The sequence below is a fragment of the Halichoerus grypus genome, chromosome 1, assembly GCF_964656455.1.
Source record: "Halichoerus grypus chromosome 1, mHalGry1.hap1.1, whole genome shotgun sequence".
NCBI classification, from domain to species: Eukaryota; Metazoa; Chordata; class Mammalia; order Carnivora; family Phocidae; genus Halichoerus; species Halichoerus grypus.
Genome location: NC_135712.1, coordinates 138989063 through 139012939, shown reverse-complemented (window position 1 = coordinate 139012939; position 23877 = coordinate 138989063). Strand labels below are relative to the sequence as shown.

At 39.7% G+C, this 23877-nt stretch overlaps 1 protein-coding gene across 3 annotated transcripts in view; it reads right to left on the bottom strand.

Annotated features, from left to right (window-relative positions):
* Positions 1–4211: 4211 nt before the first annotated feature.
* LRRC3B (leucine rich repeat containing 3B) overlaps positions 4212–23877 on the bottom strand; it is a 143921-nt gene continuing 124255 nt past the window's right edge. For 2 of the 3 annotated variants that reach the window (XR_013447941.1, XR_013447940.1), the window contains exon 3: positions 4212–6610. The gene's annotated coding sequence lies outside the window, so the exon portion shown is untranslated. Of the gene's footprint in view, positions 6611–7433; positions 7559–23877 lie in introns of all 3 variants that reach the window. The other variant, XR_013447939.1, reaches the window with a different exon arrangement.

Genomic DNA, 23877 nt, shown 5'->3' with positions numbered 1-23877 from the left:
AGGTTCTAAATGGTGAATTATTTTGTGTCAGCTTGTTATCAGTGAGTATTCAGTAAAAGCCCTCGTTCTCTGAGGACTGGGTCTAATATTTCTGCCCCTTTCTGAGGTTTGACAAAGTGGGAGGTTTGGGAATGGGAACCCAGAAGTGCCATCTGGCCAACCAGCTCTCTTTCATTCCTCTTTAGTGGGGTTTTCCATTGTGTTCCTTGTTGCATCTGCTTAGTGGGTGAATGCTGATCCCAGCCAACACCTCCCCACTCTGTTACAAATGCCACCCTCATTATCATGTTTAGCAGACAAGGGTTACTGTTCTAGGGCCAGGAGTCCATGCCTTATAATCCCGATTTATACAGATGGTATGTGGGCATGGTTTCAGAAGTTGTGAGTTAGAAAAGACCACACACATCATCTCTCCCAGCACTATACAAAGAACTTTCTGTGATGATGGTTTATAATCTGGGCTATCAATATGGTAGCCACTAGCCACATGTGGCACTTTAAATTTGACTGGTGTTACTGAGGAAATGAATTTAATTTAGTAGCTAGGAGCTATCATATTGGACAATGAACTCTTTATAGAGAAGAAAGCTCAGGCTCAGAGAGAGGTAAGGTGACTTGCCCAAAGTACCCGAGTTGGTACAAAGCAGAGTTGAGATTAGAGATTGGGTTCACACACTTCTAGTTGAGCGTTTTCTCCATTTTATCATCCTGAACCAGTTCTAGAACTCCATTGGCAACAAAGACACCAGAATCCCTCACTTTTGTGATATCCAACTCCTAGGAGACAATTTCCAATCTTTACTACCCTTCTGGAATGCTTTCTTTCTGTGTCCATTAGGTGTGAACAGGATGCAGTCTCTATTCATTCTATGGAAAGATTTCACTAAAGGCTGGGTTAGGTGGAATGCTCGGTAACCTCATATTCAGCCTGACAGCGTTTTCCTTTTTCAGAAGTAATGTGAGCTCATTCACTCCAGGTCCCATATCTGGGTCCCTCCAGAAGAGTCAAGATGGTAAGATGAAAAGATGAAACCTTATTCCTGGAAATGTCCCCCACAGCATCTTCTGAGATTTGTCAATAGCCTCAGCAAATCCCATGATGAATGAGATCCTGAATATTTGGCACATTTCAAAGTCAATTTTTTCTTGTCAAAGTTTTGTTGGCCTCTGCGTGGTTTCTGATGAGAATATTAGTATTCACTGAAAGATTCGTTTTAAAACACTGGAAATTGCCACTTAAGCACAATGTGGCTAAGTGCTTTAGTCCAAGAGGATTTTTAGCTGCTGGGTGGAGATGTGCAAAATAAATAAATAAGTTCACCAATTAGTTAATATTTTAACAGATTCCTTCCTGTGATTAGATGTGCATCCACCACGAGGTGGAATATTTCTTAGTTATTCAGCTCTCGGGGATGCTAAAACCTTCATCCGGGGCCCTTGACCTGAAACATGGTCCTTTGCACTATGTCAACCAGTTGATAAGAACTGAAGGGCATAGAAATAATCTCAGTGTACATCTCTTCTCTTGGCTTGTTGCTCTGCTGATAACACAGTACAGGAGAGTCCCTACAACACTTCCCGTTTCTCTCACATAATTTTTTCTTCCTGGGAAAATGTTTATAGCCAAATCTTTTTTTTCCTTTGGCATACAATAAGTTCTTGATAACGCATTTTTTTAAATATTAAACTTACATGATTATCCTGCATATATCTTCTGTCTATTTCTGGGGATTAGGGAGGCATGAGGAATATTAAACATGCCCTGTGAAATTTCTTTCTCAACAAACAGATCCTTAGCTCCATAGTAGACTCTGAAAGTACGCATCAGATAATCTGGAGCAAATGGGAGGTCTGCAAAGGCTAACATATGGGGAGTTGTTATTTGGTGTTCAGATAGTTCCAGTTATACAAGATGAATAAGTTCTAGAGATCTATTGTACAACATAGTGTCTATAGTTAATACTATGTTGTATACTTACAAAGTTAAGAGAGTAGATCTCCTGAAGTTTTCTTCCGGCCCCCTCTTCACCACACAAAACAAAAACCAAAGGGACATAAGGAAACTTTTGGAGGCTATGGTTATGTCCATTACCTTGATTATGGTAATGGTTTCATGGGTGGGTCTATGTAGATGTCCAAACTGTGTACATTAAATCAAATATACATTAACATCAAATTGTATACATTAAAAATGTGCATTTTTCGTATACCAATTTACTTTAATAAAGTTGTTTTTTTAAAAAAGAACCTCAAAACAATGAGACAAAGCAGGAACTCCCAGTTAAAAGGAAACAGAGTCTCTTTTCAGTTAAAAAGAGACAACGTATTTCTGGCCCTCTTAGGTGTGAATGGTAAAATCCTCCTCACAAGGGTGTGTATTTATAAATGTGAATCTATGTTTTGTATTTGTAAAGTCAAAGCATGAGACTTCTTACTTATAATAATCTCAAATTTGGATTCAAATGCAAAAACTTGGTTATCTGATAAAGGGACAAATGCGTACCACAGCCCAAGGGTCACTTTAGTGGGCCAGTGAGCCTCAGAGGTCTTCAAAGACCAAGAGACTTGAGACTGATTCAATCTGAAATTTAATGGAAATGTTACAGAAACACGGGGCATGCAGGCCGTGAACTAGAAGGCTGAGCAGGTTCTGGATAATTTCAGCATGGATAGCAGAGGAGACAATAATGGAGCAACAAGCTCTTTCTTCCCTGCAATCCAGTTTGTGGTGTCAACATTATGGTCAATATGGTCTACACAGCAGGTCCAAAGATCCCTGAAGCAGCTCACTTAATACCTCTTAGCAGGCTTTGGAGTCAGTCAGGCTTGGGTTTGACTACCTCCTGGGTAATCCTGGGCAAGTTGCTTTTTTCCTTAGCCTCTGTTTTCTCATTTTTAAAATGCAGATAACAGTATTCAGTGAAATTTTTTTTTATGAAAAAACTGTATCTACATATATATGTATATGAATGTATATGTATATATTGGTAATGTCTATACTTTTTCTTAAAATTAATAAATAGCTTATAGTAATGCTTATAATATTCACTGGCATTTCTTCAAAATCTGGGCCACATCTTACCTCCAGAACCTTTCAGCCTGTAGGTGCACAAGAGGAAAATAACAGTAGCATTCAAGTTCAAATTCCCCCAGTTCTTGCCCCTTTTGTTCAGGACCGGATTTCTCAGAACCCTCTGGGGAAGGCTGCTATGCATTCCAGAACAAGTCTGCAACCCCAGGCATTTTCTGGAATCTGTCATCTACACTAGACCCGGGAGCACTCAGCGCTGACATGACAGGGCTCAAGCTTTAACACATGGATAAAAATAATATCTCACCTCCCATCAAAGTTTCTTGAATGGTTGCAAAATAATCAAATAGTCAACTCATTTTGGGATATAGTTTTGCAAACTGACACACTCCTTTCCTCATTTGATACACTTCCCCAAAGGGATGGCACTGCCTCAAGTTAACATCACCTGCTGTCTGTTCTATTGTGGTAAGGGAAGACATGTCTGTTCTGGGTTACACTTGTAGACAGAGCCTCACATAGTGTTGCTTGGGTCATGGAGCATCTCAGAAATCAGCCATCTCTACAGAAGGCTCATACATAAATCTATGGTCTCTGTTGGGCCATTACACATACATAAGATTTAATGGACAGTCCTAGGAGGTGCCATTCCCATAGGGGATGATGTGAATGGAAGCTGTTGGCCTGTGTAGTACACAGCCTACCCAGCTCTGCGGAGTGCAGAGGAGTGCACTCCCCCTCCTCAGTGCAGCAAGCTCATCTCTCCTTTGCAAGATCCATCCCTGGTTACCTGTCCACAAACCTTCAGAATGGCCTCTTCTAAGTAGAAATGAGCCCATACAAATAGATGTTTAAGGACATCTGACATCCCTAGTGCATCAGTAGACACAGAAATGTCTCACTACCCTCTACTACCAGTAAGGGTGATGAAACACATTCCCTCTCCCTGCCACCAGAAGAGACATCTTAGCTGGTAACCTACAACGGGTGATGAAACACATTCCCTCTCCCTGCCACCAGAAGAGACATCTTAGCTGGTAACCTACAACTGAATGTAGCCTGTAATCATGTCTTCCTTTATCAACATAATGTGTTAAAAATTTGGAAACTGAATTTCTTAAAGCAGGGCTTCATTTTTACATTTTTACCACTACCAGCATGTGTAGTGGCCCAGCAGAGACCATAGATTTATGTATTTTACTGTGTCAGTTTGTAAATGCCTTATTCCATGTGCATTTATGCTACCTGTCTGGCCCTTGAACACTTTTGAGTCTCCCTGAACTACACATGCACTCCACCCTTTTTCCTCTGGCAATAGGTTCGTGGGGTCTTTTGCTGCACTGTATCACTCCATAAAATAAAAATGTTCACATAGCATTTGATCAAGGTTCTAGTTTTGAGAGTCTATGCTTTTATAACTTGTTCTTTGGAAATATCCTTTTCATGCTCAGCACTGGATGTATACCCAAAAGATTCTCTCTGCAAAGAGATTTAGGATTTACTAGAATTTTCCAACCCTCTATAGCATTGTAGAGTGGAATAATCATAGTAAAACTTTTTTATGAAGCTACGATTTATTTTATACTTATTAAGAAAAATAAGAGCTAATATATATTGAGTACATACTGTATGTTAGACCTTTTATTATCATATTTAATCTACGAAATAACCTTATGAGATAAGTACAACCTTGTTCCCATTTTATACAAAAAAAAAACAAAGAACAGAGAGTTTATGAATTTACCTAAGTTCACACATTAAATGAAATATCAAGCATATAAACCTAGATAGCATAACTCCATGAAACCCATGTTTTATTACTACTAAGTGTCAGACCCTATTTTTGTATCATCCCATTTATCTTCAGGACAATTTTCTAAGGTCCATATTACTGTACATAATTTATATTTTAGGAAGCTAAAGTTTAGGAAAATTAAGTATGTATTCAAATTCCATATAGGTAGTGCTGAATCAAGATTGAAACCTAAGTCTATCTGATTCCAAAGTTTGTGCTATTAATCACAATGAGGTGTTCCCTTCTTAATCTCTAGACCTGTGGAGTTATGGTTTCAAGTCTACCATGAAAGAGAGGACTCTCTGTCTCATCTAGAATCTGCTCTCACATACAGAACCAGAAGAGAAAGATGTATTTCTTTGTTCTGTCTCTGCAAAACCATTTCACTAGACATGGGGCTGTAGAGGGAGTGTCTCTAAAGGACCTTGAAATAATTAGTGCATAAAGGACATTTTTTTCTTATTCATGAGTTATATAGTAGGGGAAGTAATCTATTCAGAGTGTGACAGATCTAGTTATGAATCTCACTGTAAACAATTACCGATTGTGTAATGTTGGGAGCATTTTCTAACATTCCTGAACTTCAGGTTCTGTATCAGTCAGCTATTTGAATCTATAATAATGCTTTGTAACAAAACTCAGTTACAACACAGACATTTCTTTTCATGGTTATAGTCTGTAGGTTGGCTGCAGATTGGCTGATCTTGGCCAGGCTCCCTGTGGATTAGGAGACTCAGGATTTCTCTACCTGGGTCAATTCTGGGGCCGAGATTGAAGGCATAGCTGCTGTTTGAGGAGAATCTTTTCACCTGACAGTGGGAGAGACAGTGGAAGGCATACCCAACATCGCAATCCTGATTCATGCCTTTGCTGCATCACAGACACTAACCATTCCATCAGCCAAAAAACCTCACATGACCAACCCCAAACATCATCAAGGATGTGGAAATATACTAAGAGATTAAATATTTGACAAATGATTCAAACAATCATGGTTTTCCTTTTATATAAAATGGGAATGATAAGAACTAATTTTAAGCCATGAGATGATAGAATGAAATGACATATAACAGTAGGTTTGTAAGGTTTGAAGAACTATCCAAAAGTAAAGAACTGTAAATACTTTTTTCCAGGGAGAGGCATCCATACTCTGCAGAATGTGTTTCTATCTTGAGAGGAGTTGATATTTTCCAAAACAATAGGCCAGCAAGTGCTCAGGGGATGAAATAACTGCTCAACCCTTTAAAGTAACTTGTGCAAATGCCATTTACAGACAATAGGCTGTATCTGCCAGGCTTGGCATTTTGATAATTATTTTAATGTCTCAGGCAATTAAATTCTGGCAGTAAATATTCACACATTTCAGTGAACTGGCTAGGTGATACCAGATTTAAAATTCGCATTAAGTTAGGAGGCAGGGAGTCAAATCTGACCATGAGCATAGTTGTGCTGAGGGTGCTTAGTAGCTAGAGGATGAAGACCTGAAATAAAATGGACTAAATCAAGTCTTAGCAGGGAAGGCAGAGTACGTGGGAGTAATTCACTCCTTTCTCCATGCATCAAGTGACAATGACTCTTCTATACTCCAGACTAAATTCTTTGAACCATCATCCTGCTGGATCATGATATACAAACCAGGTCTTGCTACTCAAATGTGGTCCATGAGTGAGTAGCAACAGAATCACCCGGGGACTTGTTAGGAGGACAGGGCTCCACTCATCCACTCCCCAAGGGCCTCCTGGAACAGAATCTGTATCTTCACCAAATCTCCAAGTATTCATATGCTGTAAAGTATAAGAAATACAGAATTATTTTGTTAGAAAGCAGTATAAACTGTCTCTATTCAATTTAAGTTTCCAGGGAAAATATATTAAAAGATGTTGGAAATCTCAAGAAGAAAAAGTTGACCATCCAAGAGTCAGAAAAGGAAGGAATGTCAACAGCATGAGAACCAGGAACTTCTCTCTGGAATGTCACTATTAACAAAGAACAGCTCCACTGGTCAGTCCTTCCTTCCTTCCTTCCTTCCATTGAACAAATACTAATTGAGTACCTATTATATGATCAATGCCATGATAGGCAATAGGGATTCAATGAGCAAAACAAACAGTCCCTAACCTCCTGGGGTTTATAGCCCTATAAAGAATATAGATATTAATAAAGTAATTACACAAACAAGCCTAATTACCACTATTCAAAATTGAAGGAGAGGTATATGGTTCTATTAAAATATATATAATAGGATAACCTGTTTTAGGAAGGTACCAAAGTTACAGTTGGGTCTTATAATTGGAAAGACGACTAGAAGTTTACAAGGTAACCATGGCATAAGGAATATTTCACATGAGGGAAAAGCATGTGCCCTGTGATTGGAACAGAATGGAGCTCTATGAAAATATATAAGCTCTAGATCACAGAAGGCCTTAACAACCACATGTAGGAGAAACAATTCTGTTCTACAAAACCCCTCTCCTTTCCTTTTGGGTCAGTAGCCAGAAATACAGTTGGATGCAGCCATCTGAGTAGGTTCTGACCAATGGAATGTGGGTGGGAATTGATAAACACCACCTCCAGCCTGGCCCATAAAACCTGCCACTCAAACCACACCTTTCACTTCCCTTGTCTGCTGGAAATTCTCCAAAGGCCTAGAGGATGGTGGGGCTTCAAACTGGATGGTGTATGGCTTGTATATGGTGCAGATCTATTTTCTGCCAACTTCTTTGGATTGGAAACTGAGCAAAAAAAAAAAAAATGGCCTTTATTAGATTATGTTGGAGTGTTTGTAGCAGTTAGCTTGCTCTGACTAATATACTCATTAAAGATTTTGCCCATTAACCTAAGAGCTGTGAGAAGGCCTTGGAAGGTTTTTAGTGGAAGAGGTCCCAGTTTTATATTCTTGGGAGAGTATCTGATTTTCCCTGCATGGATCAATAATCTACATATAAGTCAATCAACTGTGGCCAAGGATCACAGTTACATAGCACAGAATAGGGCCAGTAGAACCTCAGCCCTGCATAACTGGGAACCATTCCTGAAAATGAGGGGAGATTTATGGGCCAAGCAATTACCCCCAAGGCTTTCTCCTATGACATCCACACCATGAGTTAAATAGATTTCCAAGTGAAGGCTTGAGAGGAGAGAAATTGTGACTCAAGCATGAGCTAGACATCTTTCTGATGGACCAATGATCCTCAAAGTGTGGTCTCATACCAGCATTAAATTCTAATTTCAGAAATGCAAACCCCAGACCTACCACAATCTGAAATTCTGGGAATGGGGCCTACCAATCAATATCTATGGTTAGCAAGCCTTCCAGGTGGTTCCAATGATGCTATCATTTAAAAATGTTTGTGCTAAGCTGACAATGGTAATGAAATGAGAGGGAAAAATGTGTGTAAGAAGTTGCCGTTTACCAAAACACTTTCACATATATTGTCCCATTTTAACCTCACAAAGTTCTCTATGGCTCTTCTGGCCTTTTCTCCCTCCCTCCCTGCTCTTACAGTGGGGTCACAAACTATTTTCTGGAAGATGAGACTGAGGGACAAACAAGTGAAGGAAGTTGACTTCTAAAAGCCCTTAAGAAAATGGGCCAGGCTTTCCAGAATAAAACTGGGGGGACCCTTCTAAATGGGGAGAGAGAGTGGTCTCTGTGGGTTCTTCCACTGTAAAGATCTGAACCTCAGGCTGGCTGCGGCCTTGCCCTGCCTCCCTATCCCCAGACCCCACTTTATCCCTGCAGCATCCTCCACTCAGTTGCAGCCGAACAATGGAATTGTGTTTGGATTGGTCTGGGCTCCAGTTTCAAATCCATATTTAGACAACTTGTCCTTGGACAAGTTCATAACTTCTTAGAAGCTTATTCGTGAAGTGGAAGGTTAATACTAACCTGACAGGTTGTTCGGTGTATATGAAAGCCTGGGACACAGTGAGCTACGAGAAGTCCTCAGTAAGTGGTTGGGAAAGCTGAATGGAAGGTGGAGCCATTTGGTGCCATCATGCCTGGACCCTGTGAGAGCATCAGAATCCCAGGAGCCCCTTGCTGGTGGCTCCTCACCAACTCTGGAGGCCAACAATGTTGGGACTTGTATCCTGGTCTGCATGTCACCATGGTGCCCAGCCAGAGCAGACCTCAAGAGGACACAGCCCAGCATTCTGGCAGCCTGGTTTGCTAGGGTGTCAGGGCACTTTTTATGGCTTTCTGCTTATATTGTTGTTATGCTTTTCCTTATTAGTGTTTTTATGCCTTCCAAGGCTCTTGAGCAAAAGGCCAAGAGGAGCCTTTAGAATTTGCCAGTGCTCACATTTCTGGCAACACAGAGAGAGAGGACAGGAGAACTAATGTTGATGAGGCTTCAGCAATGCTTCCAGCATAGTCTCGCAGGAATTAGTTTGGGACTTGGGCTCCTGCATGTCCTCATATATCTTCTCCCTCTTCTTTTCAGCTGCTCCCACCTCTGGTATTCTTGTGCCATATTCTGTCTTCCTCCAAAGGGGCTTTTCCAGTTACTCCCACAACCCTGCCAAAGGGCTCTCTCATGCTCACAGTCCTCTGTGCTTGGGCCAGGTCTGGAGCCACAGTCCCAGTCCAGTGTCTCAGAAAACCTAATTCAAGCTTCTCAGTTTTCTGCTGAGCAGCACCCTCTTCCTTGGCCCAAATTTCTCTGCTTTTCTCTCTTTTCCATTACTTATTAATACAGTAATAAAAAGCAAAACTAACCGTCATGAGGGTTGTCCTCAGCCAGTCACTGCATTCAGTGCTTTGTGTGAATTTTTTTCCTTTTATTCTTCACTAATATAGTACAAGATAGGTAGCATTATCTCATCAATTGGAGGAAGTGGAGGTCAGAGAGTTTAGCAATTGGCCCACAGTTTCACAGATAACATGCGGCAGAATTAAAATTGGAATCTGTTTTCTCTCTTTCCAAAGTTCCGTCCACTATGCCATCTTATATCTTCCATGAACATCACTACTGAACTATATGGAATTTCCAAAATACACACTCTGTTCTTTGCCCCTAATTGAGATGATCAGTGGTTAGCTATATGCAGCAATGTTCCTCCAGGAAATATGTTGGTCATGAATGCAATTTCAATAAGTTACTGAACTAGGATTCAAGCCCAGATGATATCTTTTGGACTGGGGAAGCACTGAAAGATTTTTACTTTATTTTATTTTTAATAATAAACTGTCATTTAATAATAAGATAATGAAATTATTTATTTCATTTAAAATGTATCTTTGTATACATGTAAGTATAATATTAAACATTTATTTGATGCTTTCCATGTTTCAGACCTTATTCTAAGCACTTCAATATAGTGACTTATTTAATTTCACAAACAACCTTATGAGATAGGCACCATTACTATCTCTGTTACACGGATCAGGAATTGGAGTATAGAGGGGTTAACTTGGCAGGAGTGGAATTCCAATCTAGATAATCCGATTCCAGAATCCATGCGCCTAAGCCCTCAGTTGCCATCTTTCCCAAAGCTCTCTCCCCTCCCCCCACTTCCCTCTCTTCTCCCTTCCCTACCCCCATCCAGGTATCCATGGTAACTAAGAACCTAGTAAGTATCCTTCCACATTTCCTCCATGTTCATATACTATTTTCAAATCTATATACCTATTTGCAGATATACATATACGGGCTATCATTGTTTGCTTTTATAAAATGGAGTTCGAAAATGTGTACTCCTCTGTATTTTGCTTTCCTCATTCAAAAATACCTTAAAGAATGTCCTAGTGAGCTGGCACTGCTATAACCAAATACCATAGACTGGGTGAGTCCACACTGCAGAAATGTATTTCCCACAGTTTTGGAGTCTGGGCGGTCTGAGATCAAAGTACCAGCACGGTCGCTTCTGGTGAGAGCCCTCTGTTAGTTTGCAGACTGCCGACTTTTCCCGTTTCTTCTCATGGCAGAGAGCGGAGAACAAACCGGCTCTGTGATGACTCTTACATGGGAACTAATCCCATTCATGAGGGCTCCACTCTTGCCCCTTGTCTAACCTCAGTCACCTCCCAAAGGCCCCACCTCCTAACACCATCACCTTGGGAGGGAGGGTTTCAACATATGAATTTTGGGGGGACACAAGCATTTAGTTCGTAACAGGAATTATCCCCCATTAATAGATATGGAGAAATTCATTCTTAATGGTTGCATAGAAGTGAGTTTCTCACTTTCATTCTTAGCCAGACTGATGGGTATAAATAATATTTGTTTACTTTGCATTTTTCTTAGTACTGCTGAGCATGAGCATCTTTCCATGCTTTTGTCGACCCTTTGGAGTTTCTCTTCAGTGATACGAACTTGCTCACTGCACCCTTTGTCCATTTTCCCTTTGAGTTGCTTCATGTCTCCTTTCTATGTATAAGAACAGTTTGTACATTAGTAAGTTATATGCGAACCCTCAGCTGTCCTCTGCATCCAAAATATTGTTTCTACCTATATTCTGTCTCTGTTGATTCTGTTTATGGTATCTTTTGCCATTTAAAATTTAAAATTTTCGTAGTCGGACATGTGCATCTCTTTTTATAGCCTGTTTCTGTGGAATTCATATTTTTATCATATTAAGCTGTCTTATTTAAGAACATAGTATATATTTTCTATTCTTTAATGAGCTCTTACATTATCTTCGTGGAAGTCCATGCCTTTCTTTTAATAAATTATCCTGAATATTCTTCAGTTCTTGTCAATATCAGTGCTTGCTTCCGCAGCACTTACACAGTTCTTGTCAATATCACAAATGTAATATATTCTCGTTTCCTTTTCTAATTCCTTTAACTGGAATAGAGCAAAGCTATTGAGTTTTGTAAATTGACCTTCAATCCAGATATAATCATATTATAAAGAATTTATAAGCATTTATATGTTTATTTATATATTATTATGTTATATATTATTTCATTTTATTATCTTATTGTTTTCATTAGACTTTCCAGAATCCTATTGAATAATAACGCTGACACTGGCTTTGCTGTCTTGTTCCTGTTTTTAATCAATATTTTTTGGTGATTCATCATTTAAAATAATATGATGTTGGGTTTGGGTAAAAATGTTTAATAAGTTTAAATGTTTATGTCTATTCTTATTTTATTTAGAATTCTATTAAAGCAGATGATGGATTTTATTAAGTGTCTTGTCTTTTTTCTTTGATTTTGTTTCATTTGATAATATGATCAATTGTGTTGATAGATTTTCTGAGATAAACTCTGAATTTCAGAAATAAACTCTATTTGTTTATACTCTATTTTTCTTCTTTAATGCATTGCTGGAATCTTTTGCTATTACCTGATTTAAAAATCCCTCAACTATAGTCTTGGGCAAAATTGGTCTTTCGCTGTATTAATATGATGAATTATGTCAGTGTTTATTGGTATTTTGATGGCGACAATTCATTGTGAGTTATCTTTACTCCATGAAAGATATTTAGCTTACATGGTCCCCTTCCACTAAATCCCATTGCTGCTCTCTCTCTCCCTCTCTCCATGTATATAGTTTCAATGTTTGACCCATCCCTTTTTATTATTCATTATTGGAGAAATTGGAGGAAGTTTCTTTAAGGAAGAAATTTTCCAATATCACACCCCACAGATTTCTTCTTCGCTGCTGCGGAGGTGGGGTTGGGGTGGCAGGGTGAGGATTTTTACCGCTAGCCCTGCTCATTGCAGTTCTGACACTGGATGCTGCAATCAAAGAAGAATATTGCCTTTACTATTCTGATTGAGTCCTTCAGATTGAGTCCTTCATCTTCAGGGAGTGTGTTTCTTTTTCTTTTTTTTTTTAAAGATTTTATTTATTTATTTGACAGAGAGTGAGAGAGAGAGAGCACAAGTAGGCAGAGAGGCAGGCAGAGGGAGGAGAAGTAGGCTCCCCACGGGTCAGAGAGCCAGATGGGGGGCTCAATCCCAGGACCCTGAGATCATGACCTGAGCCGAAGGCAGATGCTTAACCCACTGAGCCACCCAGGCGCCCCAGGGAGTGTGTTTCTATTGTATGTTCTGATTTCTGCCTTCACTTGGCCACCTCACCACTCCCTGAACTCCTTCTTTTTCCTGCAAGGCTTTTGGAGTCCACAGATTATACTTGTAGTTTTGCTGAAATTAATTTTATATTTTTTCCTTTGTTACTTTTGTAAGATATCCAGGAGTAGAAGAGGAAAGCTACTAACATATTTCTACCAAAGTGTTGTACATTTTAAAAATGATCTTTCCAACATCTTGGTAGTTCCTGGATCATAACTGTTTTAGTGGAGAAGTTAGAATTCACAATTCTTGTTTTAAAGATTAGTACGGGATAAGAAATCAACAATAAGAAATGATACTCTATGCATTGTCTTGATTAGGGTCTCTATAGTTTGGCTCAAACTTGGCAACCTTCATTGGTGTCCACTTGGCTCAAGGGAAACTCACACATCTTTGTCATGTCACATCATGGATTTGATATCTCTCCAGTCTTTTCTCTCATTGTTCAAATAGAGAAATTGAGATGGTTGTGGAGGTGATCAACAATTTAATCCTAACAATAGTTCTTTTTTTGTTTGTTTTTTGTTTTTGTCTTTGTTTTAGAGAGAGATAGAAAGATGGTAGGGGAGGGACAGAGAGAAAATCCTAAGCAGGTTCCATGCCCAGCGGGGAGCCCAATGTGGGGCTCGATCCCATGACCCTGTGATCAAGAACTGAGCCAAAATCAAGAGCTGGATGCTTAACCAACTGAGCCACCCAGGTGCCCCAATCCTAACAATAGCTCTAAGTGGAAATAAAAACCTGCTTTTTCTAGCTGTTATCCATCTTCTTTCATGCAAGATTTGTTTGGTTTTGTTGGCATCCACTTGTTTTCAAGGCAGCCACAACCCCCACTATGCCAATTCCTGACTTTAATCATTGCTTTCTCCCATGTTTCTCTTCTCTTTTCATGGTCTTCTACTCATTGTCTGAAGGAGGGTTGATGCTCATTTTTGGTCAAGGATAGCAGAATGTTTGGAACTTAGAGTTTCTTTGTCTCCAGCTTTGGGAACTGGGTGTCAGTTCTGAGACAACAGGAAACGTCCTACTCAGTTTTCTGCAATGCTTACTAAACATTTATTATGTGCTGGGCATTGTACTATGGACTGTAGTTTAAATGTGTATCAGTCAGGTTTCCTGTGCCAAAGGAATAGCTAATTTTGTTGGAGAAATAAGAAATACTAAAATAGCCCTAATGACAAGTGAAATATGATTGATCCCCTCATAGAAGGCACAATTTGCTACCGGAGTTTAACAAAATAATTCCAAGTGGCGAAACCATGGAGAAGGCAACATTTGAGTTGAGACATGGATGATGAATAGGTAGTCTCTTATGAACCACTTTTCTCTTAGGATTATGGGATGCTTGTATTAGAAGGGCCATTTCAGATCCTTTAATCTTAACCACCTGGCTTCCCAGATGAGGAACAAGTTCAGGCAGCAATGTTTCTTTTTCAAGATTGCACAGTTAGTGTTTGAGCCAAGACTTACTAACATCCCGACTCTTAGGCGTGGGCTCCTTCTTTTACACTATGGGGTCCCCAAATACTGCAACACCGTCAAGTTCCAAGGCCATCTCCTAACCAAGTACTGACCATCCTGACCTTGATCTGCTTTCCAGGTCAGATGAGATCTAGGAAATGAGGCCTGGTGAGTGCTTGAGTTTTACTTAGAAACATGTAGACTCTTACCTGTTCTTGATCACTTGTCAGAAATGCATAATCATAGTCTGGTAACTCCTGCCAGTTGTTTCAAAGTCCAAAGATAAATAGTATTCAGTCCTACATCCATATGTTTATCACACTATACATTGCTTTCTTTTCCCACACTTTTTATTGACATGCCCAGTCTGCTTTGGCTATTAACTCTTTCACCTTTCCAATGTTTCAATTACAATTGTGCATAAACACTCATGAAAAGTAGCAAAAACTTCAAGACAGTTCTTCCCTAATGTTATTACTTAACCTTTGCAGAGTGCTGTATATTTACAGAACACTTACATACTAATTAACTCTTCATTATCAGCCCTGTTGGAAGGTGGCCAGGCCATTTATTTCTAGGACTTAAGTAATAGACTTTGATGATAATGGCCCTGTAAGATGGGAAGGGACTTTCAGGGATCACAGAACTCTGTGCCCTGCTCTCAGAAAGGCTTGTATTGAAACTGTCTGTCCTGGACTGTCTCTCCCGCCTTCTGATGTTCATTTTGCTCTTCATATTTTCTTCTCCTAAATTATTCTCATATTCTAGAAGCTAATGGTGCCAACTGCTACCTTTAATCTGTTCTGGTCAGTCAGAAATTTGAAGTATGAACTCCTTGAATTTTAATTTTGGTTTCTCAAATCCATCTATTAGAAGTCAGCATCTACAAATTGTCACATTATGAGCCAGGTGGGAAATCATCATGACCTCAGTTCAACAGAGCTCCTGGGAATTTTGTTCTATAAATCCACTTTGTGGGATTTTAGATTCAGAATGTCATAGAAAAGAAATGGAAAGAAGGAGCTTACATTTATTGAATGCCAGCTATGGGCCACTCATTTTCTAGACACTTTATATACTTGATTTCCTTCAGTCAACAGGATAGCTAGCCAAGGGAGATATTTTTATCTCTATTTTTAGCAGGGAAAAACTAAGGCTTGAAGACATTCAGTAGTTCACTCAAGGTCAAACATCTCTGAAGTGGTAAGCTGCAGTTTAAAGCAGGATTATGTTGACTTCAAAACCAGAGCTTTCTCCGTTCAACAGTCCTAGGAGCCTTGAGAGCACCTTGGGATTGGAAGTTGTAGAGGATCTTTCATTGCTCCCTTCCCAACATTCAGTTCCCTTAATCTGGAAATAGCATCTGAGTTGCCCATGGAGAACCAAACTGTCTCCACTTTCAGTCCACTTGGTGGGGCTGGGGCTACTTTCCTTGCTTCCCCCAAGATAAAGGTATGAGCATATGTCTCAGAGATGGCCAGTCAGAGCACCTCATCTTTCTAACCACAGATTTTAGTTCAGAGATGAAGAATGGTCCACTCTGGACCAGTGAGAGCCTGTGATAGACAGAACAATGCCCCCTCCCCCCAATACGTCCACGTCCTAATTCCCAAAACCTGTGAATATGTTACTTTATATAGCAAAAGGAACTCTGGCGTTGTGATGAAATTAAGGATCCTGGGGGAGATTATTTTGAATTATCTGAGTAGGCCCAATGTAATCAGGTTTTTATGAGAGGGGGGCAAGAGGGTCAGAGTCAGAGTGTATTCGTCTGGTTCTCCAGAGAAGTAATAAGAGATACATATGTATGTATTTAACACATTTATTATAAAGAGTTGGCTCATGTGATTACGAAGGCTGAGAAGTCCCAATATCTGCAGTACGCCAGCTGGAGACCCGAGAGAGCCAATGTGCAGTTCCAGTCCCAGTCTGAAGGTCTGAGAACCAGGAGAGCCATCAGTATAAGTCCAAAAGCTGGCAGACTTGAGACCAAAAAAGAGCCAGTATTTCAGTTTGAGTCAGAAGCCAGGGAAAGACCAATGTTCCAGCTCAAGCAATCAGGCATGAGAAGTTCCCTGAAAGTCGAGGGAAGATCAGCCTTTTTGTTCTATTCAGGACTTCAACTGATTAGATGAGGAACACCCACATTAGGGAGGACAATCTGCTTTACTTCGTCTATGGATTCAAATGTTAATCTTATCCCAAAACATCCTCACTGACACACCCAGAATAATGCCTGACCAAATATCTGGGTATCATATGGCCCAGTCAAGTTGACACATAAAATTAACTATCACACAGAGAATATTATAGGACAAATTAATTGAGGCCACTAATGCAATAAAGCTACTGTGGGAGGTAATGGCTCCCCATCACAGCTGGTCTCTGATGGTTTTTCCTTAACTCTGCTCACACCTCTGTAAAGTCCACTCAAGCCATCTGAGAAGAATCCTGTTTCTTCTTAAGACTCTGACTGACATATGTGGTGCTCTAAAAGGATAGTAAAATTCAAAAAGAATCCTTCCCCTTCTCTAGATGAAGGAATAACTGTCACCAGCATAATCTATCACATGATTCTTACTATTTGGTCTTGATTTACTAAGTTGTGAGAATTTTACTTTCTGACCTCGATTCACCACCTAACCAGTAATAGAAATGGGTGAGAACACATGGCAAGGCTGCTAAGTAAAAGTGTTACTTAGATATAGCAAGCTTGGTACCTTCTTTAGTTAGATAACCTGCAGAGAATCATGTGATCTCTCTGGGCTCCAGATTCCCATTTCTGAAATGAGAGAGTTCAATTAGGGGATCTCTCAAGTCACCTGCTCTATCAGAGACAAGACCTTTTTCTGAGCCACCTATAGGAAAATGGCTGAAATCATTGCCCAAACTCTCATGCTCTGTGGACGTTTTGTGAGACTAGAAAGGAACCTATAGATGAACAGCTCAAGAATGTGTTTTCCATTCAACATTGATGGGGACTTTGGACAAGACTCTGGGAAATTGATAAGTAGAAAGACTTGAGTCCTGTCCTCTGAAAGCTTGCAGTCCATCTGAGAAGCAAATAATTAAATATGAATTATATCCAGTGTCATAGCAATATAAAGGGGAAAGGATAAGGTAGGAGAAATACCTAACTCAGATTTGGATTGCTGGGAAGGTCTCCTGGAGATGGTGATACCTAGACTGCTCCTTGAAATGCAAGAAGAAGATGAAGATGGTAGACATAGGGGCAGGGGAGTGAGACAAAGCACAAAAGTGTCTGTAGCAGGTTAAATATTGGTCAAAAATATTACTTCTCTTCTCCCACTCCTACCTCTATGGATGGAGTGTATGTCCCTCTTCCTTAATTCTATGTGACTTGCATTGGCCAATGGAATATGGGCAGAAATGACATATTCCAAAGAAATGTGTCAGTTCAGGGCCTGGGTCTAGGGAGGCACCACACAGTTCCACTCAACCTTTCTAAAGTAAGAAAAATCCACCCCAGCTAGGGTAATGGTCTAAGGAAGGTGAGTGGCATGGAGAAATGACCTGAACCCAATCCACCATGAAGAACCAAGTGTTCCGGACCCACAGTTTGAAGCAGAGCTGCCCAACCAATTGGATTTATATCAGTTGACCCCTAGCCAACCTGCCAATGCATGAATGAGCCTGGGTAAGGTCAGCAAAGCTGTTCTAGCCAACTTGCGGATGTATGAGAAATAGAGGCTTATCTTTGAATGTCACTGAGATTTTGTGATTGTTATGCAGCATTATTATGGTAAGAGTCCACTTATACAGGAACTTTCTTTGTTCCTTCTTGCATTCTAGACAGAGAGTTTGAGGGAAAAACACATATAAAAATCTACAGCAGAAAGGAACATGGCCAATATATTAATTTCTTAGGACTGCCATACTAAATTAGCACAACAGGGTGGCTTAAAACATCAGAAATTCAGGATCTCATAGTCCCGAGAGCCAGAAGTCCAAAATTAGGTTTTCAGCAGAGCCATGCTCTTCCAACGCTGTAGGGAAGAATCCCTCTTTGCAAATTCTAGCTTCTGGTGGTTGTTGGCCTTCCTTGGCTGTGGCAGCATAAAACTCCAAACTCTGCCTCCGTCTTCACATGGGCTTCTTTCCCATGTCTCTGTGTCTCAAATCTCTTTTTTTCCCTTTATAAAGATACCAGTCATTGGCTTTAGGGCCCACCTTAAATCCAGGATTATTTCATCCTGGGATCATTAACCTAGTCATGGCTGCAAAGACTAGTTTCATATAAGGTCACTTTCACAGCTGCCAAGGGTTAGGACTTAGACATGTTGTTTTAAAGATATTATTCAATCCCCACACAATATGAGAAACTGAAAGCAATTCAGTAGGCTCTGTTTCTCACCTGTTAAATGGGTACATCAGCAATAAACTCCTCCTACAGTCACTGGGAGGATTAAAGAGGTCATTATATAAAAAACATTAAGAATAGTTATCTGGCGTATGGTAAATGGTCAATAAGCGTTAACAATCATCACTATCATTATTTGTTAATGTTATTTAGTATTGCTGTTAAATTGTCCTCATGGTTTAGATAATTATCACTGCCTTACCAGCTTCAGAAAATTATGTGAAAATGTAACAAAAGTCTAGCATTTTTGGAAAGTATTTTTAAATATTGAAATAATTTAAAATGTTATTACTTCTGAAAATTTTTATGCACATATATTTTAATAAAGCAAATCACATTAAACATGTAGTGAGTCCTAAATGGAGAGACATGGTAAGGTGAATCTTGTCATAAAGTGAAAAATACCTGTGTATGATTTTTTTAATGAATCAGAGTTTGTATAAATCAGTTGGCTAAAAGACACCTGCTCACATTGCTGTTCATGCAACGTGCTACAAAACTGATTTAAAAGTAAAAATTCTTATTAAAATAACAAGATCCGGGACAAGAACACAAGCTAGTATTTTTCTTGGCTGGAATCCTTGGGAGCCCTGAATACTCCCACATAAATATACTATTGTCACATTTTCTTATGTAAATGCTTGTTTATCTTCTTTTGAGATGCCTTTCCTGTATAGTATGGTTTCTGAAAACATTTTAAAAGGTCTCCTACAGTTTTTTAGTTAACCTTCTCAAATAAAGATGGGAAGTGTCTTTTTTGCTAAATAGTGGGAGGAAGTGACTTACTTCACCTTTTAAAATATGAACATTAGGTCTTATTGATAAAAATAAACTAAATAGGACTCAGGGTTGTTTTGAGTTTCACTTTTAGGCTCAAAAAGTATTTATTGAGGACCCATGATGTGCTGGGCTTTATGCCAAGTCCTGGGACAGAAATTTAAATAAATAATTTAAATAAGATATTGTCTTTACTCAATACAGTAAAGTGTGAGAGACATTAAAATGAGAAACTCAGCAAGCAGAGAACAGTGTAATGAACGTCTTAATGGTTCTATTAAGACAGAAGTATAGGAACATGGGGCCAGGCATCCTGATAAATGAGGTGGAGAGAATGACTTGGTCAGAGGACAAAGTTGTACAAATTGAGCTCTGAAGGAGAAGGAGCCAGAGCCCTGTCATGAAAGGGGCAGGGAGATGTATGCACATATATATGTAAATGTGACATTCATTGAGGTCAAGGAATTTTCTTTTGACCAGTAAATATTTGTTGAGAGAATTCCAAATGTTCCCTGATGTTAGAAGGAAGAGTGTATCAGAGAGCAGAAGGAGACAGAACCGTGGGGATGTCTCCTGGCCTATATAGCAGATTCTGTGTGATAAACTAAGGGCTTAGTACTTTATCCTGGATGTGTTCTAACCAGGGGAGGATCCAATGATAAAAGAGAGAGAGAGAGAGAGAGAGAGGCTGGAAGGGTGGTATTGGGAAAAAAGGGAAATTGGTTATAAGACTGAGACATCAGTTCAGAGGGCCAAAAAACTTATCTAGGACAGGTGAAAGAAGAAGGTGAGAATGTGAAGGCAACAAGGAATTAGTATCAGTGGAAATGGGTGATTAATTGAATGTGTTGGGTAGAGGGTCAAGTTGGGAAGAGTCTACAGTTGTGCTGTCTGATACAGTGGCCACTAGCCACGTGAGGCTAATGAACTTTTCAGATATGGCTAATGGAATTTGAGATGTGCTGTAAGTATAAAATGCACACCTAATTTTGAAGACTTAGTATGAAAATCTCATATAAAATATCTCATTAATAACTTTGTACATTGATTACATGTTGAAATGATAATTTTGGGGTGTATTGGGTTATGTAAAATGTATTATTAAAATTAATTTCACCTGGTTCTTTTTACCATTTTAATGTGGCCACTAGAAATTTTAAAATTATACATGTCGCTCACATTTGTGGTGTGTGTTACATCTCTAATGGATAGCACTGATCTAAAATGATTCCTCAGGTGTCTGTCTTGGGCTACTTGAGAACTGTGTTGTCATTGAACAAAGAAGAAATGACAGAGAGTGGAACATTCTAAAGGGATGATTAAGTGCTTTATTTTTGATATGTTGACTTCGAAATGTCTATTGGAGTTTCATGTGGAGCTCTTCACTTTGTAGGTATGTTAAATACATGGGCTGGAGGCTCAAGATCGAGATCAGTTGGAAACGATAGATTTGGAAGGTGTGTGGTCATCCAAACACCAATGTTCAGGGAGTATTTACTGTGGACCTATTAAGCACTTTACATACATTTAATTCTCAACAGTCTTTTCAGTCATGTATTATTATTGTTATCATCATCATTCCCATTTTCCAAATGAAGAAACTGAGTTTATCATAAACAAGGTCACAAAGCTATTAGGTAAATGCTAATGATGCTTAAGCTTTGGGGTCCTGCTCTTGCAAGGCCCATTCCAAGGCTTAGCATGGTGCTCTCTGAAGGTGTGTGTAGGAAGCTGTAGCTCCATCCAGTGCTGGGGCATTGAGCAATACCCCAGTCTGGGGGTGATTTCTGTGCACTGGAAGTGGTCCTGGGACTGGCAGCACAAGCTGTACATGCTCTCAGCCACACTGACATCTTGCATCTTATGCAAGCATCAGGCAATTGGGCTCTCCCTTCACTCCAAAGAGAAGCATCTCAAGGAGATGCCACTCCACCATGGACTACTGGGACTCAGGTTTCATGGCTGCCCCACCTCCAGTACTAGTTACGCAGGGTTGAGGAGCGCAAAAGCAGTGACCAGTGAAGACTTGACTGAGCTGAGCTAATTGCTGAGTGGTCTTCAGGGGTCATGCTAAAGGACATCAATTGTCTAAGATACCCAAAGCTGCTCCTGAGCAAGAAGCACCTTCTTGGAAAACAACTGCATAAGAACTGACAGATGTGGCGTGACCAACAATGCACTGAGAAGCTGAAAGAAACTCTTCTAAATTATCAAGAATAGAAAAGCAAATTTTATGCATTTGTGCCATTGAAATAACTTCCGAGTTCTTCTAGAGACAAATTACAAGACCTTTACCATATGAGAAGGTGATAAAAGAGTATATAGTCAACAACATAAGGAAAATGTATGATAGAGGTATTGTCAGATATAATGATAGTAATAAAAATATATTTTTCTAGTTTGGGAGATATTTCTATTTTTCATCTTAAAAATTTTTAATTTGTTGAGATTTCTTAATTAATTCTAATAAATATCCACTTTTATACTTTATTTTATAACTTGTTTAAGTTAACTGTCTTCGGGGATAATTTACATAAAATGAGGCCATCTAAAATGTACAGTTTAATGAGTTTGACAAATATGGATAAGAGTAAACTCCTTCATAGTCAAGATTTAGGACATTTCCGTCATTCCAGAAAGTTACCTGTGCCATCGTTGTGGTCAGTCACCTTCTACCCCAGCCACAGGCAAACTATTTTTCTGCTTCCATTATAGTTTTTTACCTGTTCTAGAACCTCTTATAAGCAAAATGATACACTGTACACTTTTTTGTGTGTGGAACTTTAGCTCAGCATGTTGTGGAGATTTCCCATGTTCTTGTGTGTACCATTAATCCATTCCTCTCCATTGCTGGGTAGTATTCCATTGTGTGAATGTACCGTTGTTTTTAATCCATTCACCTTGATGGAGATTTGAGCTGTTTCCAGTTTGGGTCTATTTTAAATAATGCTGCTATAAAACACTTGTTTAGTCTCTTTGTGGACATAAGTTTTCACTTCCTTTGGAAATGCTTTGTCATGGGGTAGATGAATGGTTACTTTTACAAAAACTGCCTAGCTGATTTCCAAAGTGTTTATACATTTCTCCCTTTCTACCAGCAATGTCTGAGATAAAATATGGACATACTTTTATATGTTTTTATTCTTTTTCTTAAAGAGGGCCACTCAGATTATATAAGCATTAAACCCTACAAAACCTGGCCTTTCCTGTTAAGGTGGTGGAGTCAGATCCAACACTCTAGACCCCTACACCATGGGAAAAAAAGCAGAGGAGGGGGGAACAGGGCCCCCGGAAAATGAACAATATTTTGGATGAATCTCACAGAAACACTTTTGAGATGATTAATTTTGTGTCAACTTGGCCAGGCCACAAGACCCAGATATTTGGTCAAACATTATTTTAGAATTTCTGGGAAGGTATTTTTAGATGAGATTATCATTTAAATCAGGAGACTTTGAGTAAAACAAATTACCCTCCGTAATGTGGGTAGGCCTCATTTAACCAGCTGAAAAAAGACCATCCTCCTGTAACAAGAGGGAATTCTGTCTGTCAGGAGCTGACTTCAGACTTGAGCTGCAGCATTAACGCATCCCTGGGTCTCCAGCCTGCTGGTCCACCCTGCAGATTGTGGCCTTGCCAGATTCCACAATCGAGTAAGCCAATTCCTTAAAACCTCTCTCTCTCTCTCTCTCCCCCCACACATACATGCACACATGCACACACACACACCCTCTCTCTTTCTCTCTGGAGAATCCTAACATGGGCTTCCTCTCTCATATGAGATCCTGAGGTACCACCAAAATTCAGAACAGACTGCTCTCCAAGTTCCTCTCTTCCTCAACTCCAAGCTACTACCCCACTCAGGAAAATGTCCTTCTGTTAGTGTTTTGAACACTCCCAGAAAAAGTAAAACATTTTGTACCTCAGCAACAACCTTTCATTCCCACAGAGGGAAACCCTTCTAGCAGATTATATGGAGAACTTTTGCTCCCCTGGCTTTGGGCTCATCAACATGCTTTTCTACATGGGACAGGCTCTTCCTTTTTACTCTTCTGCCCCTGTCCCCTTCTCCTTATCAACTTTTAAACTAAGTTTTGTTTTTTTTTTCTCCTCTTCTCACTACATTGACCACACAACATAATCAGTACAGGCAGTAGTTAAAGCAGGAAAAGTAAGAAATACTGTTACCCTTATGTAACAGTTTCCCCTGAGCCTGGATATAAAATTGCCACTAACCACCCCTGCTCTGCCTAACAGTGGAGCTTGGAAGCCAGGCCAACACAAAGGGGCCCAGTGCAATCAGATACAAGCTGCAGCTAAGGCGATCTCTGCCTGGCAGGGCTAATGAAGGCATCCCAGAGAGAGTGCTTCTGGGAAAGGAAAAGCCTCCCCTTCTCTGC